Raw genomic sequence first — 22,051 nt, forward strand, 5'->3', positions numbered from 1 at the left:
CATCTCCCTCTATTCCTCTCTCTCTCACTCCCATCTCCCCTCTATTTCTCCTCTCTCCTTTGTCCCCGCTACATCTCCTCTTTCCCGTATAGTCTTTTCCTCCTCTCTCACTGCCATCTCCTCTATTCCTTCTCTCTTCCTTCTCCCCCTTTTCCTTCTCTCTCTTCCTTCTCCCCCTTTTACTTCTCTCTCTTCCTTCTCCCCCTATTCCTCCTCTCTTCCTTCTCCCCCATTCCTCCTCTCTTCCTTCTACCCCTATTCCTCTCTCGCTCTATCTGCCCTCTCCCCCATTCCTCATCTCGCCCTTTGCGTTGTTTCCCCCGATTCCTCACTCTCTGTCTGCCGTTTCCCCCGATTCCTCACTCTCTGTCTGCCGTTTCCCCCGATTCCTCACTCTCTGTCTGCCGTTTCCCCCGATTCCTCACTCTCTGTCTGCCGTTTCCCCCGATTCCTCACTCTCTGTCTGCCGTTTCCCCCTATTCCTCACTCTCTTTCTGCCGTTTCCCCCGATTCCTCACTCTCTGTCTGCCGTTTCCCCCGATTCCTCACTCTCTGTCTGCCGTTTCCCCCGATTCCTCACTCTCTGACTGCCGTTTCCCCCGATTCCTCACTCTCTGTCTGCCGTTTCCCCCGATTCCTCACTCTCTGTCTGCCGTTTCCCCCGATTCCTCACTCTCTGACTGCCGTTTCCCCCGATTCCTCACTCTCTGTCTGCCGTTTCCCCCGATTCCTCACTCTCTGTCTGCCGTTTCCCCCGATTCCTCACTCTCTGTCTGCCGTTTCCCCCGATTCCTCACTCTCTGTCTGCCGTTTCCCCCGATTCCTCACTCTCTGACTGCCGTTTCCCCCGATTCCTCACTCTCTGTCTGCCGTTTCCCCCGATTCCTCACTCTCTGTCTGCCGTTTCCCCCGATTCCTCACTCTCTGTCTGCCGTTTCCCCCGATTCCTCACTCTCTGTCTGCCGTTTCCCCCTATTCCTCACTCTCTGTCTGCTGTTTCCCCCTATTCCTCACTCTCTGTCTGCCGTTTCCCCCTATTCCTCGTCTTTCTTCCTTCTCCCCCTATTCCTTCTCTCTCTGACTGCCCTCTCCCTCATTCCTCCTGTCTCCCTTTGCGTTGTCTCCCCCTATTCCTCTCTCTATCTGCTGTCTCTCTCTATTCATCCTCTTTCTCCTGTCTCCCCCTGTTCCTCACATCTCCATGCTTCTCCTCTCTCTTCCATCTCCCCATATTCCTCCTCTTTCTTATCCATAAATGTATAAAAATTGATAATATATTAGCCTCTTGCTCATCACAAGTTTGATGAGCAGACAGGCTGCGGTCATTGGCGGGGGCGGTGGCAGTAGCGGGCATTGGCTCGGGGGCTGTAGGAGTCATCTGCGGTACTCGAAGGACATTATGGCTGCAGTGCCTCACCAGCCACTGACCTCACCGCACGCCACTGATATAGATATATATATTTATATATATATCTATATATATAAATATATATATATACATATTTATATATATATATATATATATATATATATATATAAAAATATATATATATATATATATAGATAGATGGATGAGAGGGCAGGCAGGTGGTAAAGGTGTTTCTCCCCAAGGCAAGGTGTTCTGGCTTCCGCTGGTCTTATCTGCAAAGAAAATAGTTTTGAGTCATATTAAACACGCTGCATCATTTATTTTCTACCTAAGCAAAAGTAATACTTTTTCTCTGAAAATTATTTTTCTCCACATGTAGCAATATATAAATGGACATGTAACACATTGCTTCCCCTTGCAGTTGTATTTGATGTGTTACATGTCAGTTTAAAGTTTGCCACATTTGTACAATAGCCTAATGAATATCTATGTAACATATACATATTACATGGAGATAAAATACATATATAAACCTCCACTAATTCTTCCCTTAGCAATCTGATGAAACTAGATCAGCTAGTGAAGTATAACTCTGATTGTATTGTGCACCCTCTGATGTTATTTGTGTGCACATATGGGAGATACCTGCTGCGATCCCTCCATGGTACATCTGGGGCATCCTTAATATTTGTGGGTACTCTCTGATCATGGCTGTTGTCAGGGGATATCCCATGAATATTGAATGCTAAATCTGTCCCTTAGTAACTTTTGGAGGAATTTCAGACAGTTTACATAGAGTTGTAAATAAAAAATGGAGATACATTGTATGTAATGGACAACATTCTATAAATTAGAGGGCACATGGGTGGATTACTGACTGCTGTTGTTCTATATACTGTACTTTAGAGACTAGCTGCTAATAAGATTATCCCCCACCTTATTATATACCTGTTCAGCATGTCTAAGCAATCGGGTAACAATAGTACGAGATGGGACATTGCTGAGTGCTTGATCTCAGGTCCAGCATTGGACCTTGCCCTCAGATCTCATCAAACTGCTCCCTCTATACAGTACATATAGGTTACATGTACTGTACCCTGATAAAGAATAAACCCTGCATTATACTTGCCCATACCTCCCAACATACCTGTCCCAAGAACCAGGACCATGTGTGCGCAAAAGGTGAGCGCATCTGATAAAGGGGCAGAGCCTAATGAGGAAAGGGGGTGGGGCCTTGCAGCGCCCCTATCTGCATTACTGTAGCACTCTCACAGCTGTGGGACCGTTGGGAGGTATGTACGTTCCTGACATTCAGCTCCCAATAACCTGTGTATGCATTTTATTCTTTCATTAGGGAAGCACTTTATCGAAGTTTCCTACAGTATAAAGTATACTTATTGTGTGTTAGCGTAAGACACCACCATTGTTTGAAGATGTCTCTGGAAAATGCCTGTCTCTTTATTACTGAGCTAATAATAAACATGGAACAGTATTATTTCCTGCTCTGGAAGCTGGTGCATTGGGTGCCCGCGCCTCTTAATAGCGTTTTTTATTGCAGCCTGATAAGTACAATGTAAATGTTATTTTATATTTATCCAATTCACATAGTGGCTTATGCAGATCTGTAATCTGTGCACGGAGCATACAGTATGTTATCTCACTGCGCGTGTTCCATGACCAAGTATACACAGCTATGGGCAATGCAGAGCAATACCATCTCAGACGCATAGCCACTTGTGTAGAGTTGGCGGCACTAGGCATTCTCCTGTAGGCTCATAGAGGGAGTTACAATGCATTGCAGGCTATACAGAGCTGTGCACACACCTAAGTACACCTGTTGTCTGACGGATCTTTTGTACCAGGCATAGATATGGCTGGCTCACATGCAGACTGATAATGATGCTGGTCTGCCAGGTAAAGAACTCGGTCACATGCAGACTGATAATGAAGCCGGTTATGGAACCAAGCGTATGGATAGTGGTCACAGAGATGTATATAACTCTGCATATGGGATATTATTGGTATGAGTGGCCCAGTCTATGGTCAGTATACTGCTGTGATGCAGGTACGCAACTATGAGCCAAAGGAAACTGTTGGCATGCACCTTGCTGCCAGTAGACACCCAAAATATCCTAAGGATCCGGCTGACAGGGCATGAGATCACACATGCTACAGCCACAGGACATTCAGTGGATACCTACTTGCAAGCTGGCACTCCTTCCTGTAGGAGGAAACTGGGCTCTGAGGACCACCACATCCCCATTAGGCCCATTATAATGAACGGGCCTGTTACAAAAGACATACAGAAGCTGGAGTTTCCGCACCTATAACAGACCCATTACTGATAATAAAGTGACAATGATTCAAATGATCACAAAGATGTATCTGTAGCAGCTTATTGCAGAAAGTCTTTTCTTTTTCTGACATCAAGCATTTTATACCATCCTCTAAGGTTCCTGATGTGCCCCTGACTGGTCTAACTACATCTCTTATCTCACTTGTTACTCACTTTATGCCACATGTAGTAATCCCATTATCTGACCCATAATAATTATGATCTGTCAAGCAAATACTTATTTGTAAAAACAGGAAAATAACACTTACAGGGAGACTCTGTATCCTTTGATAGGACAGGACCAGAGTACCTCTTCCTCTTTTGTCCTGTCATTGCAGAATGGACATTGCATATTTTAAGTTACAGTCGATTTATTTCATTTTATTCTTAGCACAGATATATAATCATATAATAGTATAGTATATTTTGTATGAACATGTAAATAAAGATTTATACTGTAAGCTTTCACTATCGGTTCATTGTTGTAGACTATGGGGGTATCCAATTAGCCACAATAACGTGGTTTTGCAATATTTTATTGCATTTGCTATAACTTGGTATCCAATTAACTGTGAAAAGTTATAGGCTGAAAGTCTCCATAGGGTTTATCGCAAATTTATCTTCACCATCTCTGAGCAGGGGATAAGTAGTGCAAAATCCCTATTTTAAGATAAATTGTCAGGATTTGGTTTAGAACTCCTGGGACACCCCCATGAATGACTAATTAGGCACTTAGATGTTTTCAATTATTTTTAATTGGCCTATAATGACATATAATTTTTGGGATAAAAAAAATGTAAAGTTATTGAAATTGGGGTACAAGGATGGGACAGGTATGTTGGGGTGCTTTCTGGGTGGAATAAGTGTTTTTAGACTTGCAGGTGGGAGTAATCAGTCCATTTCCACTTTTTTTTAAAGTCCTCTACGATGACCCAAAAATATACTTATACCCATTTTTATGTAGCCCAGATTTAATGAGAGCACTTATTTTGCTGAACAAAAAAATAGCTATCATTTTTTCACATTAAAAAATGCATCTAACAGACATTTGAGCCAATTTAATGACTCCAAATAGTGTTATTATGACCACTAATAGACTTCTATAATATTTTCCTCTATTAGTTTGGCTTCTTGGAGGGGTACAGGCAGATTTCCCAATTTCTCCTATACTTATCTCTGATTTTGCTGGCTAGAATTATGCGAATCCTGTTATCACCATTTTGGAATAGGATGGGTGCTATAAACGGGAGTGCACAGGCTGCAATAAGCTGATAGGTGCATACCCTCCAACATGACCCGCCCACTAGGTACAAAATGCTCTGTTTCTGGACTTTCCTCTTAATTTATTATTGCCATCCCCTGTGAGGAAACAGCTTTCTTATCATTTAACTAGTTCACCACAGGTGATGGAAATCATAAATTAAGAGGGAAGTCCAGAAACAGAGCATTTTGTACCTAGTGGGGCGGGTCATGTTGGAGGGTCTGTAGGTGATAGGTGCGATAACTTTAGCCACTAGTGTTATATAACCTCTAGCTCATCTTCCTATTCAGCGGTAATGAGTGGTAACCCCAGAGGTTAGTGCGGTGCACAGGGCCGTGGTGAGGAGAGGGCACACAGGTGAAGGTATATGTTGGACATGTTGACACTGACAGAATGCCGACATCGTCATAATATCAACATTGAAAATATAGACAGAATGTTGACAACTGATTTTAGGGTTATGTTTATGGTGCAGTCAGGGTTAAGGTTATTTGATAACTCTATTGAAAACCAGATTGTCAACATGCTAACTCACAATGTCGACATACTGGCACTATCAACATTATGTCAGTGTCGACATTTGACTTGTCAACATCCCATCAATGTTGACAGTCTGACCATGTTAATATTCAGGTTATAGAAGTTTCCTACAGTATAAAGTATACTTATTGTGTGTTAGTGTAAGACATGACCATTGCTGGAAGGTGCCTCTGGAAGATGCCTGTCTCTTTAGTACTGAGCTAATAAGTAGGGAACAGTATTATTACCTATTCCGGAAGAGACTGCTTTGGCCGGTGTCTGCTGTCCCTCCTCCAGTGTTTCCAGCCTCCTCTTCTTAGCACCTGATAAGTACAATGTAAATGTTATTCCATATTTACTCCTATACACATAGGGGCTGATGCAGAGCGGTCTGCGCGGAACATATGTTGCTTGTTATCGCACTGCACGTTTTCCATGACCAAGTATACACAGCTATGGGCAATGCAGAGCCATACCATTTCAGACACAACACCACTTGTGTAGAGTTGGCGGCACTAGGCATTCTCCTGTAGGCTCATAGAGGGAGGTATAATGCATTGCGGGCTATACAGAGCTGTGCACACACCTAAGTACACCTGTTGTCTGACGGATCTTTTGTATCGGGTATAGTGCTGGCTCATATGCAGACTGATAATGGAGCTGGCCATAGTACCAAGTGTATGGATAGGGGCAGGGCGGTCACAAAGATGTGTATAACTCTGCATATGGGATATTATTGGTATCAGTGGCCCAGTCTATGGTCAGTATACTGCTGTGATGCAGGTAGGCAACTATGAGCCAAAGGAAACTGTTGGCATGCACCTTGCTACCGGCAGAGCCACCCAAAATATCCTAAGGATCCAGGTGACAGTGCATACGTGACCTGAGCTCACACATGCTACAGACACAGGACATTCAGTGCTGAGGCATCAGAGGAATCAGACTGAATACCTACAGTATCTGTAATCTGCCACTCACATACTGTAGGAGGGAGCTGAGCTCTGAGGACCAACATCTTCCTTATAAGTCCCATTATAATGAATGGGCCTGTTACAAAAGACATGCAGAAGCTGGAGTTTCCGCACATGTAACAGACCCATTACTGATAATGAAGAGACAAAGATTCCAATCATCACAAAGATGTATCTGTAGCAGCTTATTGCAGAAAGTGTTTTCTTTTTCTGAAATCAAGCATTTTATACCATCCTCTTAGGCTCCTGCTGTGCCCCTGGATGGTCTAACTAGGGGGTAATTCAGACCTGATCGCTAGGGTGCGTTTTTTGCATCCCTGCGATCAGGTAGTTGCCGCCTACAGGGGGAGGCTATTAGCTGTGTGCAGGTGTGCGATCGCATTTGTAGCAGAACTGCACAAACATCAGTTTGTATAGTTTCTGCTCAGCCCAGGACTTACTCAGCCGCTGCGATGATCAGGGCCGGAGCTGACGTCAGAAACCCTCCCTCAAAACGCCTGGTCCCTCCTGCATTTTCCTGAACACTCCAATAAAACGGTCAGTTGCCACCCACAAATGGCCTCTTCCTGTCAGTCACCTTCCAATCGCCCGTGCGATCACTTTTTTCGCACCATCCCGTCGCTATGCACCAATGCCCAGTGCAGTCGTCCAACACGCTGGCGCAACACAGTGCATACGCATGCGCAGTACAGACCTGATCGCCCGCTGTGTGAAAACACACAGCAGTGATCAGGTCTGAATTACCCAATACATCTCTTATCTCACTTGTTACTCAATGATTTATGTCACATGTAGTGATCCCATTATCTGACCCATTATAATCTGATCTGTCAAGCAAAAACTTATTTGTAAAAACATGAAAATAATACTTACAGGGAGTCTCTTTATCCCTGGATAGGAATGGTCCAGAGAACCGCTTCCCCTTCTCTCCTGTCATTGCAGAATGGACATTGCATATTTTACGTTAGATTTATGTCATTTTATTCTTAGTACAGATATATAATCATATAATAGCATAGTATTTTTTGTATGAACATGTAAATAAAGATTTATATGTTTTCACTATCGGTTCATTGTTGTAGACTATGGGGGTATCCAATTAGCTACAATAACGCGGTTTTGCGATATTTTGTTGCATTTGCTATAACTTGGTATCCAGTTAGCTGTGGAAAGTTCAAGGCTAAAAGTCTCCATAGAGTTTATTGCAAATTTCTCTTCACCATCTCTGAGCAGGGGATAAGTAGTGCAAAATCCCTATTTTAAGATAAAATGTCAGGATTTGGTTTAGAACTCCTGGGACACACCCATGAATGACTAATTAGGCACTTCAATATTTTCAATTATTTCTAATTGGCCAATAATGACATATCATTTTTCGGGTCAAAAATGCAAAGTTATGGAAATTGGTGTACAAGGATGGGACAGGTATGTTGGGGTGCTTTATGAGTGGAATAAGTGTTTTTAGACTTGCAGGTGAGAGTAATCGGTTTGTTTTAAATGTTTTTTTTTAAAGTCATCTAAAATGACCCAAAAATATACTTATACCCATTTTTATGTAGCCCGGATTTAATGAGAGCACTTATTTTGCTGAACAAAAAAATAGATTTCTATAATTTTTTTAACATTTAAAAAAAATGCATCTAACAGACATTTGAGCCAATTTAATGACACCAAATAGTGTTATTATGGTCACTAATAGACTTCTCCTATATATTTGCCCAACTCTGTGACTCTGTGCTGGCCGTAACGCTGGGCGGAGTCACAGGCACAGATCTGGCCAGGAACAGTCCCCTCCCTCTCTCCGCCCAGTCCCCTGTCTCCCTTCTCCCCGTACTGCCCCTGGTGAGTGGTGACACCGCAGCCGCTGACTGTGAGCGGAACTCACATTACCCGCCTCACAGTCTTGCGGCTGCAACTGAGTCAGGGAGACATGCTGAACAGTGACTTGCCCCCCCCCTCCCGCCCGCCCGCCCACCCGCCCGCGGCAACCACCCGCGGCAACCACCCGCATCTGCCCCCCTCCCGCGGCACTCCCGTCCCCTCCCGCAGCACCAACATCCGCAGCACTCCCGCCCACAGTCTTCACTTTTCTAACACCCGCTGCGGTCGCGGGCGAAAAGGGGCGTGGCTTCGCAGAAGGGGGCGTGGCTTCACGTCCCGACCCCCATTTTCGGCATGTTGTAGTTCGGGGGACACTGCTGAATCTGCAGTGCTGGCTTCTGCGCTGTGACAGGAGCCGGCACTTTGGTGTCACCCCTCAGAGGGTAACACCCGGGTGCGGGCCGCACTCCCCGCACCCACGTTGTGGCGCCACTGCTCCTGCCCCCTCCCCCACCCGTAGCACAAACACCCACCGTCTCCACCCACCACCCGCGGCACTCCCGTCCCCTCCCCCACCCAGAGCACAAACACCCACGCAACCCACCCGCGGAACTCCCGCCCCCTCCCCCACCCGTAGCACCAACACCCGTGGTAACCAACCGCATTCGCCCCCCACCCGCTGCAGTCCCACCCTCTCCCCCACCTGCAGCACCAACACCCGCGCCACCTACCCGCAGCACCCACCGCATCCACCCACCACCCGTGGCACTCCACCCCCTCCCCCACCCGCAGCACCAACACCCGCGGCACCCACCGCATCCACCCACCACCCGTGGCACTCCCCCCCCCTCCCCCACCCGCTGCACCAACACGCGCACCACCCGCGGCACTCCTGTCCCCTCCCCCACCCAGAGCACAAACACCCGCGCCACCCACCCGCGGAACTCCCGCCCCCTCCCCCAACCCGTAGCACCAACACCCGCGGCAACCAACCGCATTCGCACCCCACCCGCGGCACTCCCACCCTCTCCCCCACCCGCAGCACCAACACCCGCCGCACCCACCGCATCCACCCACCACCCGTGGCACTCCCCCCCTCCCCCACCCGCAGCACCAACACCCGCTGCACCCACCGCATCCACCCACCACCCGTGGCACTCCCCCCCTCCCCCACCCGCTGCACCAACACCCACACCACCCGCGGCACTCCCGTCCCCTCCCCCACCCACAGCACAAACACCCGCGCCACCCACCCGCAGAACTCCCGCCCCCTCCCCCACCCGTAGCACCAACACCCGCGGTAACCAACCGCATTCGCCCCCCACCCGCTGCACTCCCACCCTCTCCCCCACCCGCAGCACTAACACCCGCGCCACCTACCCACAGCACCCACCGCATCCACCCACCACCCGTGGCACTCCACCCCCTCCCCCACCCGCAGCACCAACACCCGCGGCACCCACCGCATCCACCCACCACCCGTGGCACTCCCCCCCTCCCCCACCCGCTGCACCAACACGCGCACCACCCGCGGCACTCCCGTCCCCTCCCCCACCCAGAGCACAAACACCCACGCCACCCACCCGCCGAACTCCCGCCCACTCCCCCAACCCGTAGCACCAACACCCGCGGCAACCAACCGCATTCGCCCCCCACCCGCGGCACTACCACCCTCTCCCCCACCCGCAGCACCAACACCCGTGCCACCTACCCGCGGCACCCACCGCATCCACCCACCACCCGTGGCACTCCACCCCCTCCCCCACACGCAGCACCAACACCCGCAGCAACCACCGCATCCACCCACCACCCGTGGCACCTCCCCCACCCGCTGCACCAACACCCACGGCACTCCCGTCCCCTCCCCCACCCAGAGCACAAACACCCGCGCCACCCACCCGCGGAACTCCCGCCCCCAACCCGTAGCACCAACACCCGCGGTAACCAACCGCATTCGCCCCCCACCCGCGGCACTCCCACCCTCTCCCCCACCCGCAGCACCAACACCCGCGGCACCCACCGCATCCGCCCACCACCCGTGGCACTCCCCACCCTCCCCCACCCGCAGCAGCAACACTCGCACCACCCGCGGCACTCCCGTCCCCTCCCCCACCCAGAGCACAAACACCCGCGCCACCCACCCACGGAACTCCCGCCCCCTCCCCCAACCCGTAGCACCAACACCCGCGGCAACCAACCGCATTCGCCCCCCACCCGCGGCACTCCCACCCTCTCCCCCACCTGCAGCACCAACACCCGCGGCAGCCACCGCATCCACCCACCACCTGTGGCACTCCCCCACCCACAGCACCAACACCCGCACCACCCGTGGCACTCTGCCCCCTCCCCCACCCACAGCACCAACACCCACTGCCCCCCCCCCCCCAGCGGCACCCAACGCATCCCCCACATCCGCTCCCACCCGCGGCACTCCCACCCGTAGCTCCCACACCTGCAGCACCCCGCGCCCCTCCCCCACCCGCTGCAACCCTGCCCCTCCCCCATACCCACCCTCTCCCCCACCCGCAGCACCAACACCTGCGCCACCTACCCGCGGCACCCACCGCATCCACCCACCACCCGTGGCACTCCACCCCCACCCGCAGCACCAACACCCGCACCACCCGTGGCACTCTGCCCCCTCCCCCACCCACAGCACCAACACCCGCGGTAACCAACTGCACTCGCCCCCCACCCGCGGCACTCCCACCCTCTCCCCCACCTGCAGCACCAACACCCGCGCCACCTACCTGCGGCACCCACCGCATCCACCCACCACCCGTGGCACTCCACCCCCTCCCCCACCCGCAGCACCAACACCCGCGGTAACCAACTGCATTCGCCCCCCACCCGCGGCACTCCCACCCTCTCCCCCACCTGCAGCACCAACACCCGCGCCACCTACCCGTGGCACCCACCGCATCCACCCACCTCCCGTGGCACCCCCCCCTCCCCCACCCGCTGCATCAACACCCGCGGCACTCCCGTCCCCTCCCCCACCCAGAGCACAAACACCCGCGCCACCCACCCGCGGAACTCCCGCCCCCAACCCGTAGACCCGTAGCACCAACACCCGCGGTAACCAACCGCATTCGCCCCCCGCCCGCTGCACTCCCACCCTCTCCCCCACCCGCAGCACCAACACCCGCGCCACCTACCCGCGGCACCCACCGCATCCACCCACCACCCGTGGCACTCCACCCCCTCCCCCACCCGCAGCACCAACACCCGCGGCACCCACCGCATCCACCCACCAGCCGTGGCACTCCCCCCCTCCCCCACCCGCTGCACCAACACGCGCACCACCTGCGGCACTCCCGTCCCCTCCCCAACCCAGAGCACAAACACCCGCGCTACCCACCCGCGGATCTTCCGCCCCCTCCCCCAACCCGTAGCACCAAAACCCGCGGCAACCAACCGCATTCGCACCCCACCCGCGGCACTCCCACCCTCTCCCCCACCCGCAGAACCAACACCCGCGGCACCCACCGCATCCACCCACCACCCGTGGCACTCCTCCCCCTCCCCCACCCGCCCCTGCAACCATAGCATCCTCACACCCACCCACCCCCAACCGCACCACCCCGGCTAACTGCCCCCTCCCCGACCCGCGGCAAAGCCGTGCAGAGGTTAACGGGGCGAAGCCCCTAACGACGGTGTGAAGAGCGCCTGTAGGGCGCGATGAATCGCCTAGTCTATAATATTTTCCTATATTAGTTTGGCTTATTGGAGGAGTACAAGCAGATTTCTACATTTTCTCCTATACTTATCTTTTGCCATCTAGAATTAGTATGCAAATCCCATTATCTCCATTGTGGAATAGGATGGGTGTGATAAATGGGAGCGCACAGGCTGCAATAAGCTGATAGGTGATAGGTGCGATAACTTTAGCTGCTAGTGCCATATAACCTCTAGCTCATCTTCCTACTCAGTGGTAATGAGACCCCCAGAGGTTAGTGCGGTGCACAGGGCAGTGGTGAGGAGATGGCACACAGGTGAAGGTATATGTTTGACATGTTGAAACTGACAGAATGCCGACATCGTCATAATATCAACATTGAAAATGTAGGCAGAATGTTGACAACTGATTTTATGTTAATATTCAGATTATAGAAGTTTCCTACAGTATGAAGTACATACTTATTGTGTGTTACCGTAAGATACCACCATTGTTAGAAGGTGCCTCTGGAAGATGCCTGTCTCTTTAGTACTGAGCTAATAAGTAGGGAACAGTATTATTACCTATTCCAGAAGAGACTCCTTTCTCCTTTCTCGCCTCCGATGGTATCAGCCTCCTCTTCTTAGCACCTGATAAGTACAATGTAAATGTTATTCTATATTTGCTCCTACACACATAGGCGCTGATGCAGAGCTGAAGTCTGTGCGTGGAGCATATATTGCATGTTATCGCACTGCACGTGTTCCATAACCAAGCATACACAGCAATGGCCAATGCAGAGTCATACCATCTCAGACGCATCACCACATGTGTATAGTTGGCGGCACGAGGCATTCTCCTGTAGGCTCATAAAGGGAGTTACAATGCATTGCGGGCTATACAGAGCTGTGCGCACAGCTAAGTACACCTGTTGTCTGACGGAGATTATATACCAGGTATAGGACTTGCGTACATGCAGACTGAAGATGATGCTGGTGTGCCAGGTATAGGGCTAGGTCACATGCAGACTGATAATGTTGCCAGTTGTGGACAGTGGTGCAGAGAGGGCGGGGGTCAGTTACTTTTTACCTGGGCCTTTTGGAGGGGCACTAAAGGGGTCCCTGGTCCAGCTGACCCCCCTCCCCCATTGCAGAGAGCCATCCAGGGAAAGAGAGAGCTGACTGCCGCTGCAGCAGAGCTGTGTGATGAGCTGGGGAGAGAGGCGCTGCAGCAGCAGTCAATACACTTTGTGGCTGCATGGAGATCATAATTTATTTTTTTAAGTAGAGAGTCTGGCTATGCCTCCTCCTTTGACCATGCCCTCTTCTTGTACCAGGGCCTGGCAGACCTGTCGGTGCCCTTGGTTGTGGTACCAAGTGTATGGATAGGGGAAGTGTGGTCACAGATATGTATATAACTCTGCATATGAGATATCACTGGTATCTAGCCTACAGTCACCATACTGCTGTGACCCTGTCACCTACTGTTACTGGTAAGTGCACTTATGGAGCAGGGGGAGAGTCTGACCTGTGAGACATCTGCAGCATCTGGGCCAAGTAGTGGAGCTGATATGACTCAGGCTAAGGACAGGTGCGCACATGCATTCATTATGGATTTAGGGGGTAATTCAGACCTGATCGCTAGCTAGCGTTTTTTTGCAGCGTTGCGATCACGTCAGAATTGCGCATACACCACAATGCGCAGATGCTTCACACGGGTACAGAGTGGGTCGTTGCTGTGCGATGGGTTTTGCAAAGAACCCATTCGCACAGCCGATCGCAAGGAGATTGACAGGAAGAAGGCATTTGTGGGCGGCAACTGACCGTTTTCAGGGAGTGGTTGCAAAAACGCAGGCGTGGCCAAGCGTTTGCAGGGCGGGTGTCTGACGTCAATTCCGGACCTGGACAGGCTGAAGTGATCGCAGTGGCTGAGTAAGTTCTGGGCAACTCAGAAACTGCACAAATATTTTTTGTACCGCCCGGCTGCACATGAGATCGCACACTTGCACTGCTAAAATACACTCCCCTGTACGCAGCGACAATCTGATCGCAGCGCTGCAAAAAATTGCTAGTGAGTGATCAGGTCTGAATTACCCCCTTAGTACAAGTTCTTTACATCTAATAATGGTGCTCTGATGCTGATCATCAGATAATGTAAATGAATGGACCTATATGTATGTTTTATAACAAGCATTCACTTTAATAAATGCTGATGTTGCCTGCTGCTTGTTCAGAAAGGGGCATATTAATCAATTATGAGGTTTTAGACCCAATAATTATAATTTCTTATTGTCACTATTTGCGGCAAGAAGACATTAAGTTTCACCGAATTGTACTTATATACACATGCCGAATTTGTTAAAACAGGAAAATAGAGATTGGCTGGCTGCTGGGCTGAGAGGCTGTGTCTAGCTAGAGCTCCTGCCAGCCGCCTGCTTAGCCAACATATTTGGGGCCCGCTGCTGCCTCAGTTGCCTACCTGCTGGACTTACGTGGCACATCTGATACGGGTGGTTTGGTCTGCGGAGCCGGCGGGGGCCTCCTGCCCTCGTGCGGGTTGCGGCCCACCCCATCCTCCAGAAGCCGGGGCCTTGAGTTTGGGCTAGCTCCGGACCGGAAGTGGGACTCTCGGCGCTTGTGGGCGCATTAGACGGCATCACCCTCCCGCGGCTGTGTCTCCGCTGATCTCCCCGCCTGACTATTGTCTCCAGTGGACTCTCTTGAGGCTGCGCTACCTGGAGCGGGAGCCCGCTGGTCGGAGCGGACGCGTCCGCAGCGCCCTGGTGAGCTGTGTCCGGGGGCCGGAAGACGCGCAACGGGTCCCTCACTCCTCCACAGACGGGTGCTGGGATATTTGGATCCCCCACTGCCACCAACGCTTGGACCCTCCTGGCCAGACCCAGAGATCTCGGGCACCGAGGCCTTGCTGATGAAGGTGGCGGCGCCATCTTGGAAAAGGGCTGCACGCCCACACCATAGAAGCCAGGGTTTGGAGTGACCAGAGCCCCTTTCCCTCACACTCCCCACACTATTATCCCAGACCTCTGGATACCCCACATTGACGAGGGCTCCTCATAGTGGCCTGCCACCACCGGGTACACCCGGGAGACTCTCTGCCCCCCTGCACAGCAGCGGTCATCTCATTCATCTCATTACATCTTGCATTCTACGGAGCATATTCTGTGCACAGAACGCTGATAGCGCACATAGCTGCCAGGCTTATGCTCGCTTGCCCCAGCATACTCACGGCACTGTCAGGGCTGCTGTAACATTTTAGATGCATTATCCTTGCTACTCCCTGTAGTGATTGCTGTTTACATGCACCCTCTGATTGATACCTACACGTGTTTCGCAGTCTGCTTTGACCTCCCCACTGCAGCATTAATGCCTTGAATCTTGCCCTTGCCCCACGCCATGACCCCCTGAATCACCCATACACGATGGGGATTGGTGGCTGATGGCGTAACCCGGGACACTCATAATGCAGCAGGGACTCTGTAAGCCAAATATGGAATGCTTATGATCTAATTAAGTGACTTTTTCCTGTTTCACTGTATATTATTGAGCTTCATGTCTGCTGATGGGGAAAACTAAGAAAGGGGGGCACTCATCTGCGGCTAAGAAATCCAGTGACAAGTCCATACAACCTAACTTTTTTCGCTATCTTCAACCAGACATAGAAAGTGAAGTCACTCGTTCATCGTCCTCTGTTTCGGGCTCTATTGCCGACACCGGGGAGATGGCGGGAGCCGACTCTTCTCCATTGGACAATGGGCCTGAAGCTTCTATGGCTGATGTTCTGACCTATTTGCGTGCACTTCCTACCAAAAAGGATCTGCCTACTAAACGAGACTTTTTAGATTTGGAACAAAAGATACGCGACACGGTTAAATCTGAGTTCTCTGCCCTCCAGGCAGATATTTCCCAAATATCTCATCGAGTCACAGATGTGGAAGATCACGTCGACAAAGTCTCTTCGTTCCAACGGAAACTCTGTGATACAGTTGCCCTTCAGGCCCAGGAACTGAAGACTCTGTGGCGCCGACAGGATGACCTTGACAATAGAGGCCGGAGAAACAACTTATGCATGCGGGGGCTGCCAGAGGATGTACAAGGTCCGGGTATCCTGGATGCCCTCAATAAGATATTCAATGAGATCATAGATGCGAAACCGGACAATACCATACTGTTTTATAGGGCCCACAGAGCACTGCGGCCGAAAGGTCTTTCTTCTGAAGCTCCCAGAGACGTGATATGTCGACTTCACTATTATCACACAAAAGAAGAGATACTTAGTAAAGCCCGTAAATTGGATCGGTTGGAGTTTAACGGAAATGTGATCCAGATCTTCCCAGACTTGTCATGGTATACACTCCAGCAACGTAGGTCTCTCAAACCCCTGACAGAGGCTCTCAAGGAGAAGGGTATATGGTTCCAGTGGGGCTTCCCCTTCAATATTCAAGCAACCTTTGAAGGACGACAGGTTGTCTTGCATATGCCAGATGACTTGGATACCTTTTGCTCAGCGTTGTCTATACCTAAACCAGCTTTAACGGATTGGGTTCAATCTTATCATCGTTTGGACCCACCGACGCCTCCGACTCCAAGGCCAGCCTGGACCCCGGTCAACAACAGAAAACGGGGATCGACTCGGTCGCCTCTGAATCATGGAGAAACTGGGACTTGATTTGTGTTATTTTCTCTTTCTCAGATATAAAGTTACCAGATAAAGTCTAACACTGATCGGCACTGCCTGATTCTTGGATATCAGGTTGAGCCGATCCTGGAGTTCAAAGCTAGGTCATTGCTCCTCCTATATACCAGAGATTTACGTTTAGTCACTTAGTGATATTGCCCTTTCATCCTTGAACCCCCCCCCCCCCTTTGGTAATTTTGATGTTTGGGATTATTGCATTCCATGGCTTTCTATAAGATTATTTTTCTTTGTTTATACAGAGATATGTTTTCCCGCTGCATACACTATAATAAGGGGAGACTGTTTTCCATATATAGCTACGATTTGTGGTTTTCTGTTGTTTTTTTCTTCTTCTCGTGAGTCTCCTTAGTTCAGCACTTCTTTGATATTGTCCCTGGGTTGTGTCGTTACTACTACTTCCCAGTTGGGTCAGGCCGCCTGCCTGTTTTGGCTCTTAGGTCGTGGGTTAATCCTCCCTACGACTGAACGGCGGTGACGTTGCTATTTTACAGGACATGTTACTGTTGTTATATGGTCATATGTTTTCTGTGTTGTTTTTTCTCCACATGTTCTTCTTCTTCGTGTTCTCTTTCCTTTCCTTTCTTCTCTCGGTTTCTCCACTCATCACCATTGCGGCTCGACACACGCTCTGTGGATGGATGTCCTGCCCTCCCCACATCCTCGGTAAGTCTATGTTACCCTGCTTATTCTTTCTGGATGTCAAATTCAGCCTCTTGACTGCCCTCTGACCTTAGGTTATGTTCCTTCAATGTGAAGGGACTTAATATCCCCGAAAAAAGGTCCACTTTGTTACGGGAGTTATGGGCAGAACGCATAGACATTGCTTTCCTTCAAGAGACCCATTTTAAAAGACAAGCCTCCCCCAAATTAGGTAATTACTACTACCCGCAGGTTTTTTTGTAATGGTAACTCTGTTAATAAATCATTAGGGGTCGCGATTCTATTGTCACGTCGGGTCCCGATTTCAGACGTATCTCACTTAATTCTGGATGAAGGCCGATGTCAGGTTGTTAAATGCAAAATATATAACCAGGTTTATACTCTTGTAAATATATATGCTCCCATTCAGCGCCAGAGACAGTTCTTTACTAAAATATTACGACAGATAGAACCCATTAAAAAGGGCGTCTAGTTATGGGGGCGATTTTAATTGGTCCTTGGACCCTGGTGTAGACTGTTTTCCTCCCTTAACTAGACGGTCGACACGTGACCACCGTCGTGTGTGCTGCCTTCTTCGTGAGTATCAGTTGATGGATTTATGGAGAACTCAGCATCCGACGGGGAAAGACTACACTTTCTTTTCTTCTCCCCACACCATGTATTCACGCCCTGACTATTTCTTAGTTGAACATAGATCTCTACACTTGTTTCCCTCGAGCACAATCGGGCACATCACATGGTCGGACCACGCTCCGGTGTACATCTCTGTTGCGCTTGAATCCACCACCCCCACGCCCTGGTCGTGGAGGTTTAACAATTACCTGACTCAAGATCCTTGTTTGAAGGACAAACTCACCTCCGCCATCTCGGATTATATTGCGACAAATGACACCCCGGATGTTAGTGCAATCACGATTTGGGAAGCACATAAATGTGTAATTCGAGGTAGATGTATACAGCTTGGCTCTCAACTTAAGAAGGAGCGAACGACACGGAGGCTGCAGCTCATTGAACGTATAGCGACTTTAGAGGCCTCGCACCAGGGTTCACTACGATATGCCGGCGGTCGGGCTCCCGGCGCCCAGCATACCGGCGCCGGGAGCCCGACCGCCGGCTTACCGACAGTGTGGCGAGCGCAAATGAGCCCCTTGGGGGCTCGCTGCGCTCGCCACGCTACGGGCACGGTGGCGCGCTACGCGCGCCACACTATTTTATTCTCCCTCCAGGGGGGTCGTGGACCCCCACAAGGGAGAATAAGTGTCGGTATGCCAGCTGTCGGGATCCCAGCGCCGGTATACTGTGCGCCGGGATCCCGTCAGTCGGCATACTGAAGACCACCCCTCGCACCAGTCTTCCCTTGATGAAGGGGTTTTTCTGGAACTAACTGAAGCCCATCAAGCCCTTAATATATTTTTATGGGATAAAACTAAAATGGGAATGACTAAGTGTCGACACAAATTCTATTTGTGGGGAAACAAACCGGGTACTATGCTCGCTAGGGCGTTGAGGGCCCAAAGGCTGCAGTCTTATGTTCACTCAATCAAGGAGCCAGGGGGCCGTGCTGCATATACATTGCCTCGGATTGCTCATTCCTTTCAAAATTATTATGAATCTCTCTATAATCTTAGAAAGGATCAAACACCCCGGGCCACCCTTGATTTGAAGGTTCTGATACAGAGGTATCTAGCGGAGGTTGATTTCCCAAGATTACAAGCACCAGATCTCGATGCGTTGGATCAGCCCTTTACCATGGAAGAGCTGGAAACAGCCCTGGCGGCTACGCCGACTGGGAGGAGTCCAGGCCCGGACGGCTTCCCAGTCGGTTATTATAAAACCTTTAAACAGTCCCTATTACCTCTTTTCTTGAAGGCGTGCAATTCCATTTCTGCCGAGAAAGGCTTTTCTCCGCAGACCCTGGAAGCACATATAACTGTGATCCCAAAGGAGGGTAAGGACCCCGCCCAGTGCTCGAGCTACCGACCTATCTCCCTCCTGAATTGCGACATAAAACTTTTTGCCAAACTGCTTGCAGGTCGCTTGGGCCGCCTTCTCCCATCGGTGGTACATGGGGACCAGGTGGGTTTTATATTGGGCCGTGAGGCTAAGGATAACACTTCCAAAGTTATAGATCTTATCCACCTTGTTCAAAGCGGGTCCTCTCCTATGGTCCTTCTGTCCACTGACGCGGAGAAGGCCTTCGACAGGATAGATTGGCAGTTCATGGTGGGCTTGCTTGAGCACATGGGTTTGGGCCCGACCTGCCTTAGGTATAAGTGCCCGTCAGCCAGGGTTCGTGTGAATGGTGCCTTCTCTGCCCCCTTTCTGATACATAACAGAACGCGACAAGGGTGCCCCCTATCCCCGCTCATATTTGTTCTCTACATGGAAGCACTTGCGAGAGCGACCGGGCTAATCCTAACATTCATGGTGTATGGGCCGGAAAGCGGGAGCACAAGCTGGCACTGTATGCGGATGACCTTTTGGCTACTCTGACGGACCCTGTGACTTCTCTCCCAGCTCTTATGCAAGAATTCAACAGGTTTAACTTGCTTTCCAACTTCAAGGTGAATTACACTAAATCCGTTGCCTTGAATATTTCAACGCCCTCGCGAGTACTTGAGGGGATTGGGGGTTCGTTCCCATTGCAGTGGCACCCTTCTCAGCTAAAGTATTTGGGAGTTCTCTTGACTAAAGACCTAACTGACTTATACCGGGTAAATTTTCTTCCTCTACTCCATAAGATTACTGCGGATTTTCATAAATGGTCTACACTCCGACTTACTTGGCTGGGGAGGATTAACACGGTGAAGTGACAATTCTCCCTAAAGTCTTGTATCTTCTGCAAACGCTGCCCATAACAGTGCCTACTTCCTTTTTCACTACTTTGCAGTCATCTGTTGGCCGTTTTATTTGGGGGCAGAGAGGCATCGACTCTCCCAATTCGCACTGATACGTACTCGTAAGGAAGGGGGCTTACAATTGCCTCACTTTATTAGTTACTATTATGCTGTGCACCTGTCCAGAATTCTAGATATGTCTAGATCCCCCTATACTAAACAGTGGCCGCTGATAGCAGAGACGTCTGTGGGGACTCCTTCACTTATTCTTCCCTGGCTTAAGAAAATTCCACACATGACACATCCCACCCTAAACCCGACTCTTAAGATATGGAAGAAATTTAGGTACTTAGATTCTTTCAGCTCGAGCCCCTCCTTACCGATGCCTTTATTGTTCAACCCAGACCTACCCGCGAATCCTCTCTCCCTATCTCTGACATTGGTATGGGCCAAAGCTGGCATCTCTCGGTTGAGTCACCTGATTGGACCGTTGGGATTCCATCCCTTCGCAGATTTGCAACGATCCTGTGGTTTACCGCATAACTATTTCTGGGCGTATCTACAAATTCGGCATTATGTTGCTGCAACACCAGCTCGCGCGGTGGGATGGAGGCCGACGGTTTTCAAATCCTTATGTCTCTCTGAAAATCTGCCACGACACATTATCTCTTTGTTGTACAAACATTGCCTTGTGCACACTCTCACTCGACCATTGACATTCGTAACAGCGTGGCATGAGGACTTAGGTAGGGAGCTGACCCCTGACCAATGGTCCCGCATTTTTCAATTCACATTTGCCAGTTCGCCTTCACTTCAAGTATTGGAGACTCAATACAAAGTGGTGTCGAGATGGTATAGGTGCCCAGACCGAGTCCACCATATGTTCCCGAGTGTTCCAGATACCTGCTGGAGGTGTGGCCGGTCTCGCGGCACTCCTTGCCATATTTGGTGGCGGTGTCCGGGACTGGCTTCGTTCTGGCAACAGGTCCACTCTATCACCAGGCGTATCACGGGGCTCCCTATACCAGAGACACCTGAGTTTTGGCTACTTAATTTAATTGACCTTCCTCTAACTCAGTTTAAAAATTCTTTATTGCGACACTTAATGAATGCCGCTAGGTCGACCATTCCGTGCTTCTGGAGGTCCCAGACACAGCCTCCCATTGCCAAGTGGTTCCAAAGAATCGATCACTATATGGTAATGGAGGACTTGACGTCTTCCTCCGTACAGTCTTCCTCTCGATTTGCTGCCGTCTGGCTTGACTGGCTGGAATTCAAAGGTACACAGGAATACAAAACCCTTATGCGACTCCCCTCCCCTACGTCATCATAGTGTCTTTCCTCTTTCTCTGTCTTTCTCTTATCTTGCCTATATTTTTTGATTCCTGTGTGTTCCATTATCTTTCTTCTTATTGTTTTTACCACGTTAAGATAACGCAGTTTATTATCTTAAGATACGTAAGCTAATAATATCGAATGTCTTGTTTTTTGTATTCTTAGATTACGCTTGAAATGTCAGCACTTGTAACACTACTTCTTGTATTACATGCAATTCTTATGTGCTATGTATTGTTATCCTTTTGTCAATAAAACACAATTTGCACAAAAAAAAGATTGCAGATTGAAAACAGGAAAATAATACTTACAGGGAAGCTCCTTATCATTGGCCAGAACAGGCCCCTCAAAGCGCTTCCTCTTCTCACCTGTCATTGCAGAATGGACATTGCATATTACAAGTTGGATTTATTTCATTTTATTCTTAGTACAGATATATAATTATATAATAGCATAGTATTCTTATTATGATCATTTAGGGATTTTTTGTATGAACGCGGTAAATAAATGTATATTGGCACTGTTGGTTCAGTGTTGTAGGCTAAGCCATGAATTAGTGGTAAATCCTC

General features: G+C 50.0%; 1 protein-coding gene and 1 long non-coding RNA gene across 2 annotated transcripts in view; one reads left to right on the top strand and one right to left on the bottom strand.

Moving 5' to 3' along the window:
* Nucleotides 1–22,051, top strand: part of DOC2B (double C2 domain beta) — a 1,147,407-nt gene that overhangs the window by 556,323 nt on the left and 569,033 nt on the right. The window lies entirely within an intron of this gene.
* LOC135050899 (uncharacterized) lies at nt 1,567–21,849 on the bottom strand. The gene is made up of 6 exons (XR_010241908.1): nt 21,794–21,849; nt 12,519–12,584; nt 7,329–7,385; nt 5,733–5,807; nt 3,974–4,030; nt 1,567–1,641 (listed from the first exon to the last, which is right to left on the bottom strand). It is a non-coding gene; the product is annotated as an uncharacterized LOC135050899 (long non-coding RNA).

Source organism: Pseudophryne corroboree, chromosome 2 (assembly GCF_028390025.1).
Source record: "Pseudophryne corroboree isolate aPseCor3 chromosome 2, aPseCor3.hap2, whole genome shotgun sequence".
NCBI lineage: Eukaryota > Metazoa > Chordata > Amphibia > Anura > Myobatrachidae > Pseudophryne > Pseudophryne corroboree.